Below are 24,707 nucleotides of genomic sequence, written 5' to 3' on the forward strand. Positions count from 1 at the left end.
CTAGCCATTAGTAATACTGCCAAAAGCGGCCCAGACTCGGGCCACATGACGTCGGCAGAGTCGGACTCTCAGCCGAGTGCCCCGACTCTCAGCCGGAATCGGCCCAGATCCACTGTGCTAGCTGGGATGTAACGTAGTACGAATTTTTCAGGGACCACTTTTGGCTCGGGAGTTACTTTCCGAACTAGTGGCTGAAATGTATACAAACGTTCTGCAGAATCTCTTTAATGTAGGCTACAAGATGGTAAAAAGTCACCTTCCCAATGAATCCATTCCCCAATATTCTATCTAGATTTATAACAGCATCTAAAGATGACACACTCTTTCCCTCAAACTGACACTTCTTGAAAAAAGTATAGAAATGTGAAATTATAAAATATATTTTAGGTTGCAGAAGCATGTTTATAAATCCATCTACATAGTTTGATTGAAGGGAAATCAAAAACTACAAGCTGAAAATTCAAAAAGGACAGGAAGGGAATGGGTTACAGTAGCCTGTTAGTCTACCTTATATCATATTACAATAGTTTCAGTGTGCAATAAAACTATGGTAGGTAGGGTGAAAACGGGACATTTTTCTGTGGCTGTGGGATTTGAAACGGCTGCGACCGGAGTGTCTTGTGCTACTCCGGTCACCGCAGATGACACGTCTGCCTCTTATCTGGAGAGGAATTTCCTCCTCGCCCTGTATGATGATTTGCGTCAATAACGTGCAACCATTTTCAGTCGTTCTTTCCCCCTGCCTTCTCTCTCGCGGCCATCTCAATTAAAAAGCCACAGTAATGAAATAAATAACTACCAATAAACAATGCCCGGGTGCACAGCCTACACACGTAATGTCCCCCCCCACAAAAACGCGTCCCGTTCGCAGCTGGTCTCCAGACATTAAGCTTGTAACATATGATCTTAAAATCCTCTAAGTGAACATAGTAACGCTGATTGTTTTAAATCTCAAAACCGTTGAGGAGTCACGGTCGTTGTCTATTCTCTGTTTGTCATGTAGCCTATCTATCTCTCCCCCATGCTTCATCCATTTTGTTCCTACATTTTCTATAACAAAAGATTGAAAGGGAGGAGATATAAGACATGAGTGTTGCGACGAGGGATCGGGGGACGAGAAAAGTGCCATCATGGATTTCATCTTGAATTTCGCTGCCAATCTCCCCCCTCCATCACCCTAAAACTAAATCAGACCTTCTCACATTTTGTCTAGCACACGTACGGAAGGCTACAACAAACTATCTTATATCAACTTGCGTTTTCAGAATGTGATACAATGTTGCACGCAACACACTTGCTACTTTCTTGCGAAATAACTGTAGTCCGAAGAAGGTGAAAGGTAGCCAATAGCTACAGACAGTGAAGCTCGTACTCATGAGAGGTGAGGCTAGAACAAGTTTACCGGTTGTAATAGTATAGCCCACGAATCGTCCTGGTAAATCTAGCTGTAGGCTGGTGGGAGGACGATATTTTTTAAAACCGTTTGGTAGAGTTGGATAGGTGTAGCCTAGCCTGCACACATAGAGGCTACCTACATTTGGTTAAACTGGTCATCTTAAAAATGTGCCGTACGCAATGTGTCTCCAACAAAATAATAAACCTGTCTAAATGGATCTCTGAATGGAATGTACTCGCGTTGCAGCTTTGTAAATCACACTGGAACATGTAGTTAACCAAGAAATATGTCCGCGAAGATCAAAGGTTCTCGAGCGTTAAGACGCGATTCAAATATATGCTGCTTGATCCTGATATGCAATTTATTTATGTCAAAACTGCGTTTTTATGTTTTAATGTGAACCAAACTCGATGCGCATGCATGGTTGAGTGCAATTGGCATTCAGAGTACGATTTTAATAGGCCTACTTAGAGCAATACATCAAATATAGAACTTAATCAAAGTTGTACAATTAATAGGCTTTAATAGGCTACACTTGTGCGTTCACTTTAGTGGACTTTTAGTGCACTTCAAACATAATAAAGTAATTTACAGTGTAGGCGAATATGTTATCCGGCATAGCAAGTAGGACATTTTAGGCCCCAAGTTATAGCTGAAACTATTCCATCATGATATACCGTAGCTTATAGGGCTATCGCATGCAGACAGTCGGCCACGCGCGCATATACAACACCAGCCTCATACATGACACAGTAAAGTGCCGAAGTGCTGCAACATACATGCAGCACACACACCACACCACACCGAGTACAACACGCCAATCACTTTCAACAATCCACCCACTATACTAACGCATGGAAACTGCAAGGTGTAAACAAAATGCTAGATAAAAATGGACGTAATAAGCTTCAATCACAGCAATTAACGTTATAGGGTGATTTCCCGAATCTGCCCCCCCCCCCCCCCCCCCCCGCCAAAAAGAAAAAAGTCGTCGCCACATATTTGTTGTTCATGAAGACAACAACATTCGCGATAAATACAACAATTTTGGAGAGGTTTTACTATAGTGCTACACAACCGCAGTTCCATACCACCCTATATAAAAGTGCACATGTAAACGTGTGGATAGTATATATTGTAAATTAACTAGATATTTATGATGAAAGTAAGACTCTATGTACTTACGGGAGAGGCGGCGGGCGGATTAATGACACGACACGTCATGATTACGTTTCACTTGAATTAAATACATTACGAGTTGGGGGAAAAATGGAAATCAGGGTTGCTGTATACAAGCATACGCCGTTTCCCCCCTCCCTTAGCTCACCCTCTTCTCCTCCCTTTCTCCCTCTCTCTCGCATTTTTTCCAAAGATCCATTTATTGTGCAGTAGTGAGTGAGTGAGTGAGTGAGAGAATAAGATAGGGAAAGAGAGCGAGAGAGAGGGGAGCGATGAGAGAGGGAGTGAGAGTGATGTAGGTTGCAGATGTAATTATAATCTCACAGCACCATTTTAGAACATTGACACGCGGGCGGCTGTCTATCAGCTCGGGCACAGTTCAGTTGCAGTCCAAAATAACGACACATTATAGCACCACTATCAAGTGATCTCTATTTGACAGCATACATATAAAAATAGCCTACATAAGTTTGGGGGAAAGTGTCTTATCGAAGTGCGTAAATGTTATAAAGTATGTGTTTGACGCGATGTATCCAAATGTTGTTTTGATAACCCACCCCGGAAGCGTGTGGTTTTATAGTTACACAAGTTGAAGGGAGATGTATATGGTTATCACTGTTTTATAACTGTTTTGGTTTACTCATTGTATAAGTGACTAACAAGTGTCTTTCACTATGAATTGAAACAAAAGTTTCCCACTCAAAAGTTTGGTTATTAGTCGTTTTCATCATCATTCGAATCGGAAGTTTCACGTTAAACTCGGAATTTCTCCGAATCATGCTTCTATTCTAACTCACACTGAAGCACAACACGTGGGTAAAAGCAACTTCACCCCACGTGGGCTCGCGCTCCTGGAGGCGCAGGTGCATTGCCTTTAACAGGCCACTCCATCACAATGCACCTCTCTAAGAGCATACCTGCACGGAGGCCGGTAGGCAGCGACTTCACCATCTGTCTGAGATGTTTTATTATCATGCATATCAATAAAAACAGGTACTGGGGTAAGTTCTCTGCTATTATGTATAACACTGTAATAATACCTATATTTAAAATACAGGAGTCAAGATTACATTCAATGGTGAGGTTGAACTTTATCCCTCATCACCCCCTAAACACATGGGCACACACACACACATGCACACACAGGAGTATTTTCATTCTTATTTCATTCACCTGATGTGCCCTTAAGGTCTAGTGGCGTGCTACTGTAAATAGCATACTGACCATGTCATTTCTCCTGCTCTTATCACACAGCCCTCTTATTTTCTCACAAACCTATAGAATAGAAGATAATGGAATAGGATAGAATATTATGACTTATTTGTTCCAAGAGGGAACTTCAGTATATACATTAATAAAACCTGCTCTTGATTGTAAAATATTCTATAAAACTAAATTACATTTACATTTAGGTCATTTAGCAGACGCTCTATTGAGAGCAACATACAGTAATTGCATTCAACTAAGGTATAGGTAAAACAACCAGAGATCACAGTCACCGCAATGATCTATAATAGTAATAAGAGTTTTACATTTATATATATTTACTAGAGATGGTGCAGCTGTCTATGATAATCTACTATCACCTTGCCATCTATTGTGATTGGCATATGTGCAGTACACATGTATTTGTTGTGTGAATGGACGTGACTGTGTGTGTGTAGGTGTGTGTGTGTGTACAGTCACGGCATATGTGTGTCTGTATTGTGTCTGTTTGATTGTGTGTTTATTTTGTATAGCATATGTGTACATGTTTGTGTCTGCCACAATGACATCATCACCCACCCCTGATGCTTTGATTTTGTGTGTATGTGTGTGTCTGTGTGTGTGTATCTCTCTCTGTGTGTGTGTGTGTGTGTGTGTGTGTGTGTGTGTGTGTGTGTGTGTGTGTCTGTGTCTGTGTGTGTGTATCTGTGTGTGTGTCTGTGTGTGTGTATCTGTGTGTGTGTCTGTGTGTGTGTATCTGTGTGTGTGTGTGTGTGTGTCTGTGTCTGTGTGTGTGTGTGTGTGTATCTGTGTGTGTGTCTGTGTCTGTGTGTGTGTATCTGTGTGTGTGTCTGTGTGTGTGTATCTGTGTGTGTGTGTGTGTGTCTGTGTCTGTGTGTGTGTGTGTGTGTGTGAGAGATACTTTGATTGTTTTCTCCGCTGCAGAAGAAACACACCAATTAATATGCAGAGAGTGACTGAGACGAGACAAACAACAAAATACAGGCGGGGAGGAGAGAGGAAGAGTGAGAGAGAGAGAATGGATGGAGGGGTGATGAAATGAGAGATGAGGGAAAGAAGGTGGGAGGAGGAGGGAAAGAGAGAGAGATTAAGTTAGATAAGGAATGAGGAGTGGAGGGGAGGTCTCTGGATGGAGAGAATGAAATCTGATAGATGCTGAAGTAGAAAACGAGAATAAAAAAAAGAGATAAAGGAGGGAGTAGGGTGGAGGATCAATATGTACATATTTAGAGGGGAGATGGAAGGAAATCAATTGATATGTGGGGGGGAATTGACGTGCAGTAGAGAGGGATGGGGGAAGGGAGGGGTGAGAAAAGGAGAAAGAGAGACGGAACAAGGGATGAGAGAAGGAGTGCAGAGGTGGAGTGATATATGTGGCTGTGGCTGCTGTCCTTTTGTTGCAGTGGAAGGGTATTGATACTGTAATACCCCCCCCCCCCCCCCCCCATCACAATGCTGCCGTGACAACGGGCAGAGTGACGCCCACCGGCATAATGCAGCCAGCCACAATACTGAGGGCACTGAGGCATCACACACACTGGCAACATGGGACAGAGAGACAGAAGGAGGGAGAGGAGAAAGAGGGATAGAGAGAAAGAGGGAGGGAGAGGAGAAAGAGGGATAGAGAGAAAGTGGGAGGGAGAGGAGAAAGAGGGATAGAGAGAAAGAGGGAGGGAGAGGAGAAAGAGGGATAGAGAGAAAGTGGGAGGGAGAGAGGGTGGGAAATGGAGGTGAAGAAAATAAGAATCAGATAGAGAAAGGGAGAGATGGAGAGGAAAGATGGAGGGAGGGGGAGAAGCAAGGGATTGATGGAGAGACAGAGAAATGGCGGAGAGAGATGGAGAGATATATGAGAGAGAAGTGGTGTGGAGAGGAGAGAAAGAATGGAGGTATAGTGAGAAGGAAAGATGTCTGATTATTGGGTTAATGTCTGGATTTGGGTTAATGTCTGGATTTGTGTACCATGAACAGGTTGTGTGTGTGTGTGTGTGTGTGTGTGTGTGCTTATGTATTACAGTATGCAGTATACAGGTTTACAGTATAGTGCTTTTTCCTATCTCAGAGCATTGTTTGGGTCGTTGGCCAGTCAGATTGTCTCTGGCAGTGATGTTTATCAATGCTGACATGTCTTTTAGCATATACCGTATCTCTCCAGGATATCCATCCCAAATAGAATCCTAATCACTATATAGTGCACTATTTTTGACCAGATCTCTATGGGTCCCAGTCAAATATAGTGCACTACACAGGGAAAAGTGTGCCTTTTCAGATGCAACCTAAGTGTTGATGGCATAAATCATGCATGCAGGTTTAAAAACGGTTCTCTCTGTTGGCAGTCTATAAATCAGTTTTACCACAGGAGATGACCAACGTTTCTCTCTCTCTCTCTCTCTCTCTTTTTACCCACACCATCTTGTTCTCTCACTCACCCTGTATGATCTATAGCTCCCTGCCCCCCCTTTCCTCCCTCCCCCCTACTCCCCCCTCCCCTTCTTAATATGATGTAAAAAGCTAATCGCATGCAAATGTCTGTTGTCCCGGTAACCAGGCCTGAAAAATCCCTTTGATGTTGCACCCGGCTCATTCTCTCCACGTTCTCTTTGTTCAACTAGACTCTCTCTGCTTTGTCAACATCCCCCTTTACCCCTCTTCCCCTCTCTCTCTCTCTCTCTCTGCCTCACACTCTCTCCCTCTGCCCCTCTCTCTCTCTCTCTCTGCCTCACACTCTCTCCCTCTGCTCCTCTCTTTTCCCCTCTCTCTCTGCCTCAAACTCTCTCCCTCTGCCCCTCTCTCTCTCTCTCTCTCTCTCTCTCTCTCTCTCTGCCTCACACTCTCTCCCTCTGCCCCTCTTTCTCTCTCTCTGCCTCACACTCTCTCCCTCTGCTCCTCTCTCTTCCCCTCTCTCTCTGCCTCAAACTCTCTCCCTCTGCCCCTCTCTCTCTCTCTCTCTCTCTCTCTCTCTCTCTGCCTCACACTCGCTCCCTCTGCCCCTTTCTCACGTACTCTCTCTCTCCCTCTCTCGCCCCCTTCTCCCCCTGCTCATTTCTGCCCTGCAAAAGGAAAACTTATCTAACTCTCTCGCCACTTTCTTTCTGCCTGCCTATACCTCTATACCACCCTGGTTCTTTGTGTCTTCCCCTGTTCTCTCTCTGGGTTTCTATAAGCCCCCTCTCTATTCTCCTGTCTCCCTCATTTTCTTCTCCCCTCTCTGTGCCTCTCTGTCTGCCCCTCGCCCTCTCTCCTTTCCCATCATACCCCTCTACTGTCTTCTGTCCCTCAACTCCTCCTCTCCTCTGTCGCTCCCCCCTTTCACTCAGACGATCAGCCCCTTCCTGTTTCGCTCCACTTTCTCTCTCTCTCTCTCTCTCTCTCTCTCTCTCCCTTTCTCTGTGGAGTATTTCACTCCCTCTGCATAGTTGTCTAGTCAGGTTTTGTTGATGGGTTTGGTGTTTAACTGCTGCTGGGGGGGTAAAGGGGGGTAAAGTCACAGTCACAGTAAATACACTTGTAAAAACATTAGTGCATTTCTGTGCATTGATTGTTCAAGTACACAAACTGGAAACAGATATTATTACAGTAGTAACTATATGTAACAATGTTTAGCTACACTGTAAATGCACTGTGCCTGCCTATTTCACTAAAATGTTAATACTGTACATTGGTTTATGTCACTTTGAATGCAAAGTATGACCCCCATGACAACATTTTCTGATACCAAGCAATACAGGTATTTGAGTTGAATGGCTTCCTTCCAGTTTTAATTTAATAATACAGGTACAAATGGTGTAAGTACAATTGAAGTCCGATACCTGCAACCACATAGCATGCAAACATTGAACCACAAACAGAACAAGCATTTCCTAATTCTTTTAAAAACATAAGTATATTTTGTGCTTAAAACTGCATATGTACGATGGCACTTACAAAAACACATGAAAAAAAACTTTTATTTACACTACCGTTGAAAATTCTGGGGTCACTTAGAAATGGTCTTGTTTTTGAAAGAAAAGCACATTTTTTGTCCCATTAAAATAACATCAAATTAATCAGAAATACAGTGTAGACATTGTTAATGTTGGAAATGGATGTTGTAACTGGAAACGGCTGATTTTTTATGGAATATCTTTTGAACAGTAGTGTACCTCTCCCAATATAATGTAGTATATATTCTGTAGTACATACCTCTCCCAATATAATGTAGTATATATTCTGTAGTACATACCTCTCCCAATATAATGTCGTATATATTTTGTAGCACCGAGTTAGTAGTGTGGTACTGCATAACTTCCAGTTAGACAAATTACTGTAGATATCGATTCAATGGGTTCAATATCCTTTTGAATTTAGATATGGAGAGTTCCTACGAGACCCATGAAACCAGACAATGAGAGAGACAGATAGCTGGCTGCTATCTGAGGATGTTAGGCGTGGAGGGAAAAGGGCTGCCTAAGTATGGTCCCCAATCAATAGCTTACTGCATATTGTACAATAACATGATTTAAATACTGTTTGGTGCCAACTTTAACTAGCTTAGAATTACTTTTATACTTAATTATACATTGAAATTATTGTAACTGAACCCAACCCTCATTGTATTGTATTGAGTTGGGGCGGCAGGGTAGCCTAGTGGTTAGAGCGTTGGAAGAGTGACCAGAAGGTTGCAACTTCAAACCCCTGAGCTGACCATGTATAAATCAGTCGTTCTGCCCCTGAACAGGCAGTTAACCCACTGTTCCTAGACCAGTTAACCCACAGTTCCTAGACCAGTTAACCCACTGTTCCTAGACCAGTTAACCCACTGTTCCTAGACCAGTTAACCCACAGTTCCTAGGCCGTCATTGAAAATATGAATTTGTTCTTAACTGACTTGCCTTGTTAAATAAAGGTAAAGTTGGAGGCATATGCTAGTAGTGCATATTGCATTCAAAAATACACAATCTATAAATTCATGACAAAATAATAAGGCCGATAACCTACATCTCTATTTTGTGGAAAACTTCATTCATTTTGAATAACGTCATCATGGAGTACATTTTTTTGTCACTATTGTTTTGAATATTTGTTTTAGGACTAAAGCCCGACTGAGTGTTCTACTCAATGCATTGTCAATTGCCGCTAATGAAGATTTAATCAAAAGTGCATTACAGTGGCTTTGAAACACAATGACATCTCAAAAGGAGGCAAATAATAAATAGGAAAACCTTTTGTCATCATTGGGATGTTACCAGATTGGCTTTAGATGCAATATAACTTTAGCTAGCTAGCTAAGATTAAGGGGACAGCACCGCATATTAGCTTGCTAATGTTAGCATTGCTAGCTATTTTTTACAAACTTGCTAGTTAATGGCAACATTGTTGTCTCTCTAAAGTCAATTTGACAACATCATAATAATGGCAAAGTTGTTTCCTACTAATCATTTGCCTACTTTAACATTGGCATCATATTTCCAAACCACTATAGTGTCAGTTAGATCAGCCCCCGTTCAGTATGACTGTGCCTTAATCTACGTTGGGGATCAATATGGCTACGACATCTGTAGAACATTGATGACAAAAGCAACGATGTGGGCGAGTGACGGAGGTGCAAACCGTGAATAAAAGCTACAAGCATATTATTTAGAATAACACATTACACATTTTACACACTATACCTAACCAACGTCATATTGCGTTATTAGCTCATGATCGCAAACAAAACATTTGTACACTTGGTGAATACAAAAGTATAGCATATATGGAAGAGAAGGATAACAAAATCAATGAATCAAATAGTCACTGAAAAGACCCAACACCCTAACAAACCAGTTTAAGAAACATAGTTTGGTAGTTTCTCCTCACAGCCTTAACAGCTGATTTGATTCTAGGTGCTTGGATGAATAGTTTGGTAGTTTCTCCTCACAGCCTTAACAGCTGATTTGATTCTAGGTGCTTGGATGAATAGTTTGGTAGTTTCTCCTCACAGCCTTAACAGCTGATTTGATTCTAGGTGCTTGGATGAATAGTTTGGTTCTTATACAATGTTTACATTATCTTTCCGTGTTATTATTTGGTCCAGGCTAGGCCTATGGATAGTAGAGTGCCATTCCTGCCGTTGGTTCATATATGTCACCTGGTTGGTCTATAGGCTACTGTACTGAGCTGTACGATGGCCACAGTGTTAGAACAGTACTCTACTGTCTATACCACAATAAGACTGTCGGCAGTGTGTGTGTGTGTGTGTGTGTGTGTGTGTGTGTGTGTGTGTGTGTGTGTGTATGTGTGTGTGTGTGTTCCACACTCTGCATACTGTGTGTGCTCATGCATCCAGGGCCGGACATACTCATTTGCATAGATCCCAATCGCACCTAGTCTAGGCTATACCACATATACGGTCACACAGACATAATCTGCACTACTAACATCCCAACCAACCTGCATTGTATAAACGGCATCATGAAAGGATATATTTTAATGAAGTCCAATAAAGCCACTATACGCTATAGTACACACACACACACACACACACGCACACACACGCACACGCACGCACACGCACACACACACACACATACACAGACACGCATACACACGCATACACACACACACGCATACACACACATGCACGCCCGCACACAAACACACACGCATACACACACACGCATACACACATACACATACACACGCATACACACACACATACACACACACACATACACACACACGCATACACACGCATACACACACGCATACACACACACGCATACACACACTAGGCCATGGCTGCCAGTCAGTGGTTCAGACAGAGTGGTTTGGCCTAGCGGGGAGCCGCAGAGAGAGGACAATGCTCCTTCTGTGTGGCTGGAGTGTCCACGATATCAATGACTCTGCGAGCAACTGTGTCCGGCCGATCCAACATGGCCACCACAGCAGGCTCTGTTGATGCTAGATCCTGGGTTAGTTAGAGCCGTAATGTCTCTTTGTTTGCTTTATGTTCAGTTTCACCCTTATGTAAATGTAAAATGTAAGTTGTTTTTTGAGTCCGGAATCCAGTTTCTGGACAGAAAGGGATGAGAGTTAACAGAGAGAGGTTGAGAAAGGCTTGGGTGTTAGATGTTTGCCAGAAAGAGTTCTGTGGCACATATATTCAGGTAGAGTAAGATTGAGTCATCTCAATACAGTCTTCTCTAGAAGAGAATGTAGATTACAAGGCGGCTGGTTTGGAAGTTAAAAGGAGAGAGAGAGAGAGGGGGGGGGGATTGCGGGTTGACAGGGCAGAAGGAAGGAAAGGAAGAGAAAAGGAGATATAGAGGAACAGATAGAGATGACAGTAGGTGTAAGATAAGATCACTCGTGTTGGTCGCTGAGATCAAGATTACACTGCAGTGGAAGGAGACTGATGCTGTAGAGACAAACAGCAACCATAGCATTTAAAGCACAGTGTGAATGTGGTTGCGTGTGTATATGTGTGTGTATGTGTGTGTCAGCCTGGGTGCAAGCGTGTGTGTGAGTGAGTGAGTGTGGGTATGAGTGTGTGTAACTCACCTGTGTGTGTCCCCTCCCAGATGCTGGGGATTCCCCCTCCTTCTGACTGCCAACAGAGGAGGAGTCTAAACAGCTACTGTGAACTATAGAAAGAGAGTGAGCGAAAGAGAGGGAGAGCAAGAGAGCGAATGAGTGAATGAGAAAGGGAGATAAAGAGGGATATGGAGACAGAGACAGAGAGAGAGAGAAATACTGAAAGGATGAGGGAGGGAGGGAGGGAGGGAGGGAGGGAGGGAGGGAGGGAGGGAGGGAGGGAGGGAGGGCAAGAAAAAGAGATAGAGAGGTGGTGGGGGAGGGTCAGTGGCCTGCCAATAAAGTGTTTATAATGAAATTAAAATTGGATCACCGCAGAAAGACAGAGGACAATTCTATAAAGTGAAAATTACTATTCACAGGGAGATACAGTTGAAGTCAGAAGTTTACATACAATTTGGTTGGAGTCATTAATTTTAAAACTCGTTTCTCAACCACTCCACAATTTTCTTGTTAACAAACTATAGTTTTGGCAAGTCGGTTAGGATATCAACTTTGTGCATGTCACAAGTAATTTTCCAACAATTGTTTACAGACAGATTATATCACTGTATCACAATTCCAGTGGGTCAGAGATTTACATACACTAAGTTGACTGTGCCTTTAAACAGCTTAGAACATTTCTGTCACGACTTCCTCCGAAGTTGGTCCCTCTCCTTGTTTGGGCGACGTTCGGCGGTCGACGTCACCGGTCTTCTAGCCATCGCCGATCCACCTTTAATTTTCCATTTGTTTTGTCTTGTCTTCCCACTCACCTGGTTTCAATTTCCATCAATTACATGTTGTGTATTTAACCCTATGTTCCCCACATGTCCTTGTACGGTATTGTTTATTGTAAGTGCCTGTGCACGTTATGACTGGTGTGCGTCTGGTTTTGTACCCATTTATTGATAGTTCTGTTTTCCGGTGGTTTTTATTATTAAACTGTGCAGTTAGAAACACAGTTTTTGCTCTCCTGCAACTTCTCTGCCGCCAGTACGCACCCCTTACAATTCCAGAAAATGATGTCATGGCTTTAGAAGCTTCTGATAGGCTGATTGACATCATTTGAGTCAATTGGAGGTGTACCTATGGATGTATTTCAAGGCCTACCTTCAAACTCAGTGCCTCTTTGCTTGACATCATGGGAAAATCTAAATAAATCAGCCAAGACCTCCACAAGTCTGGTTCGTCCTTGGGAGCAATTACCAAAATGCCTGAAGGTACCACGTTCATCTGTATAACCAATAGTACGCAAGTATAAACACCATGGGACCAAGCAGCCGTCATACCGCTCAGGAAGGAGACGCGTTCTGTCTCCTAGAGATGAACGTACTTTTGTGCGAAAAGTGCAAATCAATCCCAGAACAACAGCAAAGGACCTTGTGAAGATGCTGGAGGAAACGGGTACAAAAGTATCTATATCCACAGTAAAACTAGTCCTATATCGACATAACCTGAAAGGTCGCTCAGCAAGGAAGAAGCCACCGCTCCAAAACCGCCATAAAAAAGCCAGACCACGGTTTGCAACTGCACATATCATACTTTTTGCAGATTTGTCCTCTGGTCTGATGAAACAAAAATAGAACTGTTTGGCCATAATGACCAGCGTCATGTTGTGGGGGTGGTGCACTTCACAGGAGGGCCTGGTGCACTTCACAAAATAGATGGCTTCATGAGGAGGAAAATGATGTGGATATATTGAAGCAACATCTCAAGACATCAGTAAGGAAGTTAAAGCTTGGTCGCAAATGGGTCTTCCAAATGGACAATGACCCCAAGCATACCTCCAAAGTTGTGGCAAAATGGACAACAAAGTCAAGCTATTGGAGTGGCCGTCACAAAGCCCTGACCTCTATCCTATAGAAAATGTGTGGGCGAGCAAGGAGGCCTTCAAACCTGACTCAGTTACACCAGCTCTGTCAGGAGGAATGGGCCAGAATTCACCCAAATTATTGTGGGAAGCTTGTGGTAGGCTACCCGAAACGTTTGACCCAAGTTAAACAATTTAAAGGCAATGCTACCAAATACTAATTGAGTGTATGTAAACTTCTGACCCACTGGGAATGTGATGAAATAAATGCAAGCTGAAATAAATCATTCTCTCTACTATTATTCTGACATTTCACATTCTTAAAATAAAGTGCTGATCCTAACTGACCTAAGACAGGGAATTTTTACTCAGATTGAATGTCAGGAATTGTGAAAAACTGAGTTTAAATGTAGTTGGCTAAGGTGTAGGTAAAGTATCTCGTTTTACTGTGGATAGAGATACATTACACATAATATGGTCCGTTAAGGTGTGTGTGAGTGCATTTGTACCTCTGTCATTCAGACTGTAGATAGAGTCCATTTCAGATGTTTCTGGTGCTCCTGTGACATCTAGCAGTATCTTACTGGACAGACCAATACACATGGTCTCTATCAGACATGAGAGAGAGAGAGAGAGAGAGAGAGAGAGGCTTATACATACAGTGGATGCATCTATAAGTAGTAGATGGCAGGAGTAAGATTGGTCACATGACCGTGTGACAGGTTAGAATGAGAAAGGCTAAGTTAGAATGTTGTGAATGAGGGGAGAGAAGGGACAGGTGACTGTTCAGGTGTCATACCTGTGCTATGGATAGTGTGTGTGAGAGGGTAAAGGTCAGGGTTTAGAGGTCGTACCTGTGTTATAGATAGTGTCATGACGTTGTATTGATTAATGTGACAACTGCTGTTCATCGAATAATTAACGGTTTCTAATTACGTGATTAGATGAATCAGGTCATTATTAACTCATTAACCTGGGGTACCATGGGAAAGTTTGGTTTTTATTGAGTTTATATTTCCCAGATTAACTCAAAGAATATCAGAATATTAATTTTACAACAGTCGCTAGTCAATCAATTTCCTCTACAGTCTCATTCTGAACGTCTCATAATCCGGGAATCTGCACAAACCCGAGTCTCACCAATGAGTTCGTACCACACCAATTGAGTTGATCATTTATTTGCTAACAAGCTAAAATGATATAAGATACACATACACAAGCACACAGTCTAGGCTATTGATTAGAACTTAGTACGATGAACAGGTCCCTAGCGGGCCAACACCATATGACACGTGTTACACACAATGGCGATTTCAAAAGAGAGAGAGATAGAGTACGGGAGAGAAAAACACAATTGGGTGCATTTGTCAGTTATGATTATTTCAACCCTAACCTTGCCCCAAACTACCGCTCTTATGGGTCAGAATATAACAATGTAATTACGTGTTGAAGGTCTCTGATGAGGGGTCTTTGCGTGGACCGTGGTTCCGACTTCTCTGATGATGGTCCATCTTCGGTTACCAGGTGTAACTCTCTGTTTCTCCTCACGGTGTCAGTGTCCTTTCTTTTAGTGGTCTGTTTCCTCGCACTTGCTCTGAAAAAGGGGTCTTCGGAGGAGGGCTAATCAGCGTGGGAAGGAAAACAGTGTAGACACACGATTCCTTGGAGAGTGGTGACCGGGTGGTCCTGCTTGAATTCACCCCCGTTAGATACAGCTACTTGTCCGTAGAATAGGTTGTAAAAAGGTTCCTTTGTCCTCCTCAACCTCGTGTTGCGTTTTGGGTTTGCTGACCACTCAGACCTTGGCTGCAGCTCAGGGTCACTTAGTCTAATATGTTCATTCTTAACTCACAGGTTTTATACCCTCGGGTCAGAAATGGGCGTTTCCGCCTTCAGGGCAAGTTCTCTGGGCGTACCAAGTTATGAGGCAAGGTCTGGATTTTACTCAGCTCCAATTTAGACAACTAACTTCACATTTAATCTTTACAAAAACATTATCTTTTTTCTGAACATTTTCCACACAATGTACAATATGCAAACATCAGGCACATATTAGGAAAACCTTTAACTTTTAATAATATAACAAAACGACATGTTCCATCTATCGTCATGACCACCATTGTGGCTGACGAAACCTATTGTCCCCAAGTCCATTTATTGCATGTTAATGTTCTGAGGCTGGTTCTCCATAGTGAGAGGACAAAGGAATGTTGTCTGCTGCCTTAAGATTTACAATGGGCGTGAGGTGTCATAAACCCCCCCCCCACCTCAATGGCTCTCGATCTCTTTCCCTCTGATGAGTGTCAGAGATCTCTCTGTAGGATTGTGGTCCATGGTAACCTTACACGAGCAGGCCAGTCATGACAACAGTGTGACTGAGAGGGTAATGCCAGGGTTTAGAGGTCATACCTGTGTTGTGGGTCCAAAGGAGCTGAGTGATATCGTGTGTCCTCGCAACACTGACACTGCAGCGTCAGGCAGTCCCGGATACGGTCCCGGATACGGATACAGAGATAGAGAAAGAGAAAGAGAGAAAGAGAGAGAGAGAGAGAGAGAGAGAGAGAGAGAGAGAGAGAGAGAGAGAGACAGACAGACAGACAGACAGACAGACAGACAGACAGACAGACAGACAGACAGACAGACAGAGAGAGAGAGACATACATACAGTGGATGCATCTTTTTCTCATATAACTGCAGTTTTGAAGATATGTCATTTCTCTGTAGGTGTCGTGTTTATTTGAGAACATACGTGTGTGTGAGCATGTGTGTCATTGTGAACTGCATGTATGTGTGTGTGTTTGCATACAGCGTTCCTATGTCTGAGTCGGTGTCTGTTACCTTGGTGCTGTGTTTGAAGCTGTAGGCGGTGTGTCCCAGGCTCTTCTGCTTGGTGAAGACGATGAGGGGTTGATAGAGGAACACACCCCGGTCTTCTTCCTCCTGGTCCTCCCACACACCTGACTCACCAGCTCTCCACGCTCCGCCACCGGGACCTAACAGACACACACACATAGGCAAGCACACGCATGTAAGGAAACGCCCCCCCACACACACACACACACACAGACACACACACACACACACACACACACGTGTCATGTAAACACTACAACAACATACTGACTGTCAGATCATGACCTATAATTTACCACACTTACACACACAGACATGCACAGTTTACCATCCCCCAAACCGCTTCATGTTGTATTTTGACCTGTCCAGTGATGCGAGGGTCATGTAACATGAGCGGTGTCAAACCTCCTCCACCACTCAGTTCTTTAGCTAGCTACCGCTCAGGGAGCTGTGTGTCAAACCTCCTCCACCACTCAGTTATTTAGCTAGCTACCGCTCAGAGAGCTGTGTGTCAAACCTCCTCCACCACTCAGTTATTTAGCTAGCTACCGCTCAGAGAGCTGTGTGTCAAACCTCCTCCACCACTCAGTTCTTTAGCTAGCTACCGCTCAGGGAGCTGTGTGTCAAACCTCCTCCACCACTCAGTTCTTTAGCTAGCTACCGCTCAGGGAGCTGTGTGTCAAACCTCCTCCACCACTCAGTTATTTAGCTAGCTACCGCTCAGAGAGCTGTGTGTCAAACCTCCTCCACCACTCAGTTATTTAGCTAGCTACCGCTCAGAGAGCTGTGTGTCAAACCTCCTCCACCACTACCTCTCAGCTAGCTACCTCTCTGTGTGAGAGTCTCAATGTCTTCATGTGTGAGTGTGTGTTAACATGCCATCCTATGTTTATGCATGTGCGTGTGTGTATGTATGTGTGTGAGTGTTTGTGTGCACCCTATTCCCTATATAGGGCACTACTGCCCTATGATCAAAAGAAAGGCACTATATAGGGAATATGGTGCCATTTGAGACACAATAGTTTAGGGTTGAAACCTTGTCACTAGTCTGGGAGCGTTATACCAGTGTTGGGATTAATCTATACTAATCTAAATCTAATCTAATCTAGATTAATCTAAGTCTGGCATTCTCACCGGACACCCGACGATGAGGTCGCTGGCCCGGAGGTCCTCACCGTGGCGCTGGGCGTGTCTGAGGACGGAGAGGAAGGAGTCAGAGGCGTGGTTTAGCCCTCCCAGCTCCTCCAGAACATCACAGTACTGTTCCAGTCTGTGTAGGGGACTGGAGACAGTGGGGGAAGGACAGGAGGGAGAGAGGAGGGGTGGCAAGGAGTCTGAGCTGGGGAGGGACGAGGAGGAGGAGAGGGGAAGGAGAGGACTTCAGCCATCTATGGTCATTACCATCAATCTCATTTTTTTTCTTCACATAACATACAAATGATCAACTTGCAACTCCAGTCCATAAAGCAAAACTACAAATACAAAAAAAAATCCTATTAAATATACAGATTTGGCCAAGCCTCCCACCAAATCATCATCATCATCATCATTGTTATCACATCATCATTTTCATGATACAGTACTTTTAGGCATCTTCTACTGCCATCCTGTGGTCGTTTTAGATAACTACAGTGAACATTCTACCCTCAGATCTCTGCTAATACCATCTGTGTGATGTTCTCCTTGTTTACTCAGTTTAAAGCTGTGATCAGACATTGCCCTGTGTATGTATCAGACGGGCTATTATAATATATTGAAAGTCTGGTGATTGGTTTTAGGGTAATCCAACATTAATGAGTTATTTCAGGGTATACAATGCAGTGCTAATTGCATTTACTATATGAAACAGCTCAAAATCCCAGCCATTATTATGAGCTTTCCTCCCCTCACCAGCCTCCACTGATGCTGTAATAATGTTTTTTGAATGGAACATTTTCTTACCTTGAAGAAGTCTGCAGCCTAAGTGACCAACAAGGAGTCCACTTCTGGTTTGGTCCTTACTATATGCAGTGAGGGTACTGGAGAAACACCTATCTCTTTGTATGAGAGGGAGAAAGAGGGATAAAGAGTGAGCGAGAGCCCGAGAGAAAGAGGGGGAGAGATAGAATAAAGTAGTCAATTTCTTCTTCTTCGACTTCTCGATGGCGCTGCCCATGCTAAAATATCCCTCTATCCAACTCTATGTGACCCACTCACACGTTTACTGAAGAGGTCCTGTTTCAGCAGACTCTGCAGGAGAGCTCCCTCCATGGCTGGGAGGAGGTACTGCGAGTGGAAGGCGCTGAAGCTGGCCAAGTTGTGGAAAAGGAGGTCTGCTTCCCCCCGGAGGGGGGACGGGGTGTCTGGACCCTCCAAGAGGGGCAGGTAGGTCTCCTCCACACCCGTTAACACGGCCACGTACTGCCTCCCTTAACTCAGCATCCTACACCATAATTGATAGAGCTTGCTGTAGGGAGAAAGAGGGGGGGGGGGGGGGGGGGGGTAGAGGATGAAGGGAGTGGATGAGGAGGGGAAAGAAGGGGTTGGGGAGAAAGGTAAATGGGGGGAATCAGAAAGAGAGAGGAAGTGGGAAAGAAGGGAAGGGGGAAGAGGAAGAGGAATAGCGAAAGAGATGGAGGGAGATAGAGGAAGGGATGACAGAGATTGGGGAAAGAGAGAAAGCGGAGAGAAGGAGTAAAGAGAGGGATCCCCCTACACTCCTCCTCTCCCATCCCTCCACCTACTCCCTCTCTCTCCAGTCTTCCCTCTGTGATACAACACAACACAGTACAACACTATACTAGTGTTCCATTTCATTCAGATCTTCCCTCCCTCTCTCCTACCTTTTCCAGTTTGTCCACCATGTCAGCCAATCGACCGAGGACTTCCAGGTCGCTGCCTCTGTGATTGGACACATGTACGAGGCGGTGGAGGGCGTTGTCCACACTATCATAGAGGTTAGAGGTCGCAGCCCTGAGGGGCACAGGGTTCAAAGGTCATAAAGGATATGATTATATAGGAGTGAATCCTAACTTCCACTTCAGTCGAATTTTCACTCCCATTGACATCACATGACTCAGTTAATATTTTACTTAGTGTAAGTTAGGATTAATTGATTTAATGAAAGAGATAGAAGATTGATGTGTTATAATAGGAACCGTTTTCAAATACATTTCTCATACGTTATATCCATGATAGGATCATCTATTTTAATTACATTTTCATTTGGACACACTGATGGGACAGGGTCATGGATATGTACTAGAGAGCTCATCTATCTTTGCAATGGCCACTTCTGTGACAGCATTGCGGGAAAGTGCGCCTTCTATCCAACTCTATGGACAGGGTAGCTGGTGGTACCTGCAGTCTGGGGATCGCTGTGCCAGTCCTGATGTGGTCAGCTCTGCCAGCCAGGCCCCGCCCTTCAGCTGCAGCTCAGTCAGCCGTTGGTCGACGAGGACGCTCGTCATCAGCTCTCTGTGTTTATCCACACTCAGGGGAACAGTCTGGAAAAGAGACCAAAAAAATAATCTGGTAAACATTGTGTTGTTAAGCAAGATGGTTCACGCTCAGAAAGTATGTGACATTTACACAAAATGTGTTCAACTTTTTTCATAAGTTCACTCAAAAGTTGTTGTTTTTCTTCTAAAATCCATTTGATGATAATTGTTAGTATTTCACCCCATAACACCTCATTGACTTGTGTGCTACCATGTTAAACCACACAGAAGCAGTGGTATAGTAATACACATAGCATACCTTGATACAGTCTGGTAGTGGTGATGTGTCCATAGACTGCAGTTCACCCTCCAACAGAGAGAGGGCGCTCTCACAACACTCAGTCAGACTCAACACTCTAAAAGCAAAAACAGGACTGGAGTAACTTAGTACAGTTAGTCTACAGTTCAAATGGCACCCTATTCCCTGTAGTGAACTGTTATTGACCAGAGCACTACTTTTGACCAGGGACACAACCTATAATAGTTCATACTTCACATGACATAAAAAGGCTTGATGGTGAAAACATTGATATGGCTGATTTCATATCTAAGGAAATAATGTTTGCGATATCAGGCTGTCTTTTTCATTCAAGTCACATGACTCGAGTAATATACAATGTTGTGTGTGTGTGTGTGTGCACATGAATGCATGCCTTCCTGAGTGTGTGTGTGTACGCTGTGCTGTGTGCGTGTGTGACTGTAAATCAATTTGAGATAAGTATAAATAAACAAAACATTCCTGCCTGTCTCGGTCTCCCAAGACCGAGACCAAGACCAAATGCCAATAGTGGCATATTGATTGAGCTGCATATGGAATCTGAATTGATTTGAGAAAGAATAGGCTTTATGACTGTAAGTCTTGGCATTCAAAGAGCTAAACTTGATATTCTGAGTGCTAGAAACATGCTAGGAAGAGACTCTCTCTCTCTCTCTCTCTCTCTCTCGTCGGTCTCTGTGTCCCTGCCCCTCCCTCCATCCCGCTTTCCCTCCCTCCCTCTCCAGTCTGAAAGCCAGTTAGAATGGCAGTGTTTATAGTCTCCATCCATCTCCAGGGGCAGCTACTGCCTGTCTACATACCTGTCCCTCGCACCGTGTGCACACACACACACACACACACACACACACACACACACACACAAAGACAGAGATAAAAGGGAATTACATTTAGTGTGACAAGCGATACAGTGTTAGAATTCATTTGAATTCTTTATTTGGCTTTATATGACCACCCAGTATATCACACACACACACACACACACACACACACACACACACACACACACACACACACACACACACACACACACACACACACACACACACACACACACACACACACACACACACACACCCAGGAGAGTCTATTCACCTTTATATAACCACCCAGGAGAGTCCATTCACCTTTATATAGCCACCCAGGAGAGTCCATTCACCTTTATATAGCCACCCAGGAGAGTCCATTCACCTTTATATAGCCACCCTTGATAGTCCATTCACCTTTATATAGCCACCCAGGAGAGTCCATTCACCTTTATATAGCCACCCAGGAGAGTCCATTCACCTTTATATAGCCACCCAGGAGAGTCCATTCACCTTTATATAGCCACCCAGGAGAGTCCATTCACCTTATATAGAGAGCCTTGATAGTCCATTCACCTTTATATAGCCACCCAGGAGAGTCCATTCACCTTTATATAGCCACCCAGGAGAGTCCATTCACCTTTATATAGCCACCCAGGAGAGTCCATTCACCTTTATATAGCCACCCAGGAGAGTCCATTCACCTTTATATAGCCACCCAGGAGAGTCCATTCACCTTTATATAGCCAGCCTTGATAGTCCATTCACCTTTATATAGCCACCCAGGAGAGTCCATTCACCTTTATATAGCCACCCAGGAGAGTCCATTCACCTTTATATGGCCACCCAGGAGAGTCCATTCACCTTTATATAGCCACCCAGGAGAGTCCATTCACCTTTATATAGCCACCCAGGAGAGTCCATTCACCTTTATATAGCCACCCAGGATATCACACACACACACACACACACTCCACTCCACTTCCCTCATTAATCATCGGTATCACTCCATTTGACCTCTGACCCTGTTACTTTAATGGTAAATTATGTTTTTATAGAGCACACTATACTTCATCCTCCTTTCTTATCGTCCCTTCAATGATAAATGTTGCTGTGTGTGTGTGTGATGTGATGTGTGTGTGTGTCTACGCCTTCTAGACTGTGGGGAGACTCCTGCTGCTGCTCCTTCACCAGAATGAGGACAGAGCCAAGACCTCCCGGTACTACAGCCTGGACCACACACACACACACACACACACACACACACACACACACACACACACACACACACACACACACACACACACACACACTCATCATAGGATGCCCTTTCAATGTAAACACATGATGATACGCATATTAACAAAACACACACGTTTAAACATTCTTCAACATTTAACTCCTTCTCCCCGGAATTGTTTCAGTGCCGCGAGGCAGAGAGTGGAGGGCTGTCCACTATCACTGTAAAACCTCTCTCTTCAACAGAAGGGCTGATGGAGAGAGAAAGATAGATGAGAGAGAAGAAGAGCGAGAGGGAGAAAGAGAGAGAGGGAGAAAGAGAAAGAGAGAGAGGAAGAGAGAGAGGGAGAAAGAGAGAGAGGAAGAGAGAGAGGCAGGAAGAGAGAGAGGGAGAAAGAGAGAGAAAGGAAGAGAGAGAGGAAGAGAGAGAGAAAGAGAGAGAGAAAGAGAGAGAGGAAGAGAGAGAGGCAGAAAGAGAGAGAGAGGAAGAGAGAGGGAGAAAGAGAGAGAAAGGAAGAGAGAGGAAGAGAGAGAGAAAGAGAGAGAGAAAGAGAGAGAGGGAGAAAGAGAGAGAGGAAGAGAGAGAGGGAGAAAGGGAGAGAGAGGATGAGAGAGAGGGAGAAAGAGAGAGAGGATGAGCAGATAAAGTGCATAAAGTGAAACATTGAACTTTAACTTTCAATTTCTGTCAAAAACCATTGTAAAACTAATCTGGCACCAGCCTGTTTAGCTATCGTTCCACTCCTTGTCATGGCTAACTGGGGGATGAGAACAGCCAGGGGATTCTGACAGAGTTTAGTCCCCACAGCACTACAGACAGGAGGAAGGCAAGGAAGGGCTTTTTTCATAACATGGGATAAAGTAGGTAGATACTGGATAGGTTACATCTGCTGTGGTGGAGTTTATGGGGCTAAATCTTTGGCACATGACACACACACTAAATGTCATTCTCTTTTATCTTGGAGTACAAAGGGTGGAATGTTAGCTAAACAGAAGGTACCCAGGCTACTACAAAACCACTATATAAAGTATCACAGAGTTTTTTACACTGCCAGTAGTGCTGTGAGTGTTACGCTATAAAGGGTCCCCCCAGACTAGACTGTAATATTGTACTGACAGTTTGACATAGTGACAGGTGATTTACAGGGTTACCCTGTGATAGCAGGCTAAGACACGGCCCATCTCATCCTCACGGCAACCGTCCTCAGGGAGGTGCGTTTCAGTGACGACAACCGCTCGTCCCAGCCAGTCCACCGTACCTACAGACAGAGAGGGAGAGAGAGGGTGGGGGAAAAGAGAGAGAGACAAGAGAGCGGTGGAGGGTAATGGCATGAGAGGTTAAGGGAGAGGTATGGATGAAAGGAAAGTACCAGTAAAGGGCTAAACTGATGGAATGATAGAAGTAAACGAGATGGATATAAAAGACAAGTCACCTGACAACATCAGCTTTCCTGATCGGAGACGCTCTTTGGGAATTGGAGGTGTGTTGGGTCATTGTCTTGTTAAGGTGTCATTGTCCAACCTGGAGGTGTGTTGGGTCATTGTCCTGTTAAGGTGTCATTGTCCAACCTGGAGGTGTGTTGGGTCATTGTCCTGTTGAAAAACAAATGATAGTCCCACTAAGCCCAAACCAGATGGAATGGTGTATCGCTGCAGAATGCTGTGGTAGCCATGCTGGTTAAGTGTGCCTTGAATTTTAAATAAATCACTGACAGTGTCACCAGCAAAGCACCCCCACACCATCACACCTCCTCCTCCATGCTTCACGGTGGTAACGGCTCACCTAGGGGTCATGACAAGGACTGTGCAGATGTTTGATGAATTCAAATATTTGATCATGCTTATGTTATATTAATAGAAGGGGAGGGGTTATACGATCCCTCCCTCCTTACATTTATAGGGTCCTAGACTACAGATTAACATTATATATACATTATGATGTTTTAATATTGTCCCACAGTTGTTTTCTAATTCTCTCTCTCTGCCTCATTATAAAGAGACTCCTCTGAGAAATGTGTGACTGTGAAGAAGGAGCTCTGCAGGGGAGAGGGGAAGATAAGAGACTAGTCAGACATTCCACAATAAATCAACTTGGGGGATTGGACATTTACTGCTGAGGCCTTAGAAAACACTGAACTATTGTATCTATTGCAAGTTAGTATAGCTGTGTATGCATGGTCTTGGTATGAGGAGTAGCAGGTAATGACGTATGCAGTGACATCACAGGGGGTTGACTACAATCATGATAAAACCAACGTGGACTTTTCCTATAGGGCAGAACTTACTCGGAAACATGCGTTATGTTCCTGAATGTCAACGTCTGTCTAAAATTGCATTAATAAAGGTTTTTGAATGATTTATTTAAAGATATTGTCAAAATAATAATTTCACCAATGAGCCAATGATTGACAAGGACGAAAGGAACGAACCCTAAAAGTGGGAAACACACATGCAGAGATAATCTATTCACCCACACTGCGTCTCACAAAGACACGGCGGTTGGAACCAAAAATCTCCAATTTGGACTCATCAGACCAAAGGACAGATTTCCACCAGTCTAATGTCTATTGCTCGTGTTTCTTGGCCCAAGCAAGTCTCTTCTTATTGTTGGTGTCCTTTAGTTGTGGTTTCTTTGCAGCAATTCGACCATGAAGGCCTGATTCACGCTGTCTCCTGTGAACAGTTGATGTTGAGATGTGTCTGTTACTTGATCTCTGTGTAGCATTTATTTGGGCTGCAATTTCTGAGGCTTGTAACTCTGCTGAACTTATCCTCTGCATCAGAGGTAACTCTGGGTCTTCCTTTCCTGTGGCGGTCCTCATTTGAACCAGTTTCATCATAGCGCTTGATGGTTTTTGCACCTGTACTTGAAGAAACTTTCAAACTTTCAAAGAACAGGACCACGCTG

General features: G+C 43.9%; 1 protein-coding gene across 6 annotated transcripts in view; it reads right to left on the reverse strand.

Annotated features, from left to right (window-relative positions):
- Positions 1 to 24,707, reverse strand: part of LOC110531538 (zinc finger protein 219) — a 61,421-nt gene that overhangs the window by 21,077 nt on the left and 15,637 nt on the right. For 2 of the 6 annotated variants that reach the window (XM_021614753.3, XM_036989164.2), the window contains exon 1: positions 2,582 to 2,813. The gene's annotated coding sequence lies outside the window, so the exon portion shown is untranslated. The other 4 variants (XM_090183551.1, XM_090183552.1, XM_090183554.1 and 1 more) reach the window with 4 other exon arrangements.

The sequence above is a fragment of the Oncorhynchus mykiss genome, chromosome 9, assembly GCF_057628025.1.
Source record: "Oncorhynchus mykiss isolate SJ-2025 chromosome 9, ASM5762802v1, whole genome shotgun sequence".
NCBI classification, from domain to species: Eukaryota; Metazoa; Chordata; class Actinopteri; order Salmoniformes; family Salmonidae; genus Oncorhynchus; species Oncorhynchus mykiss.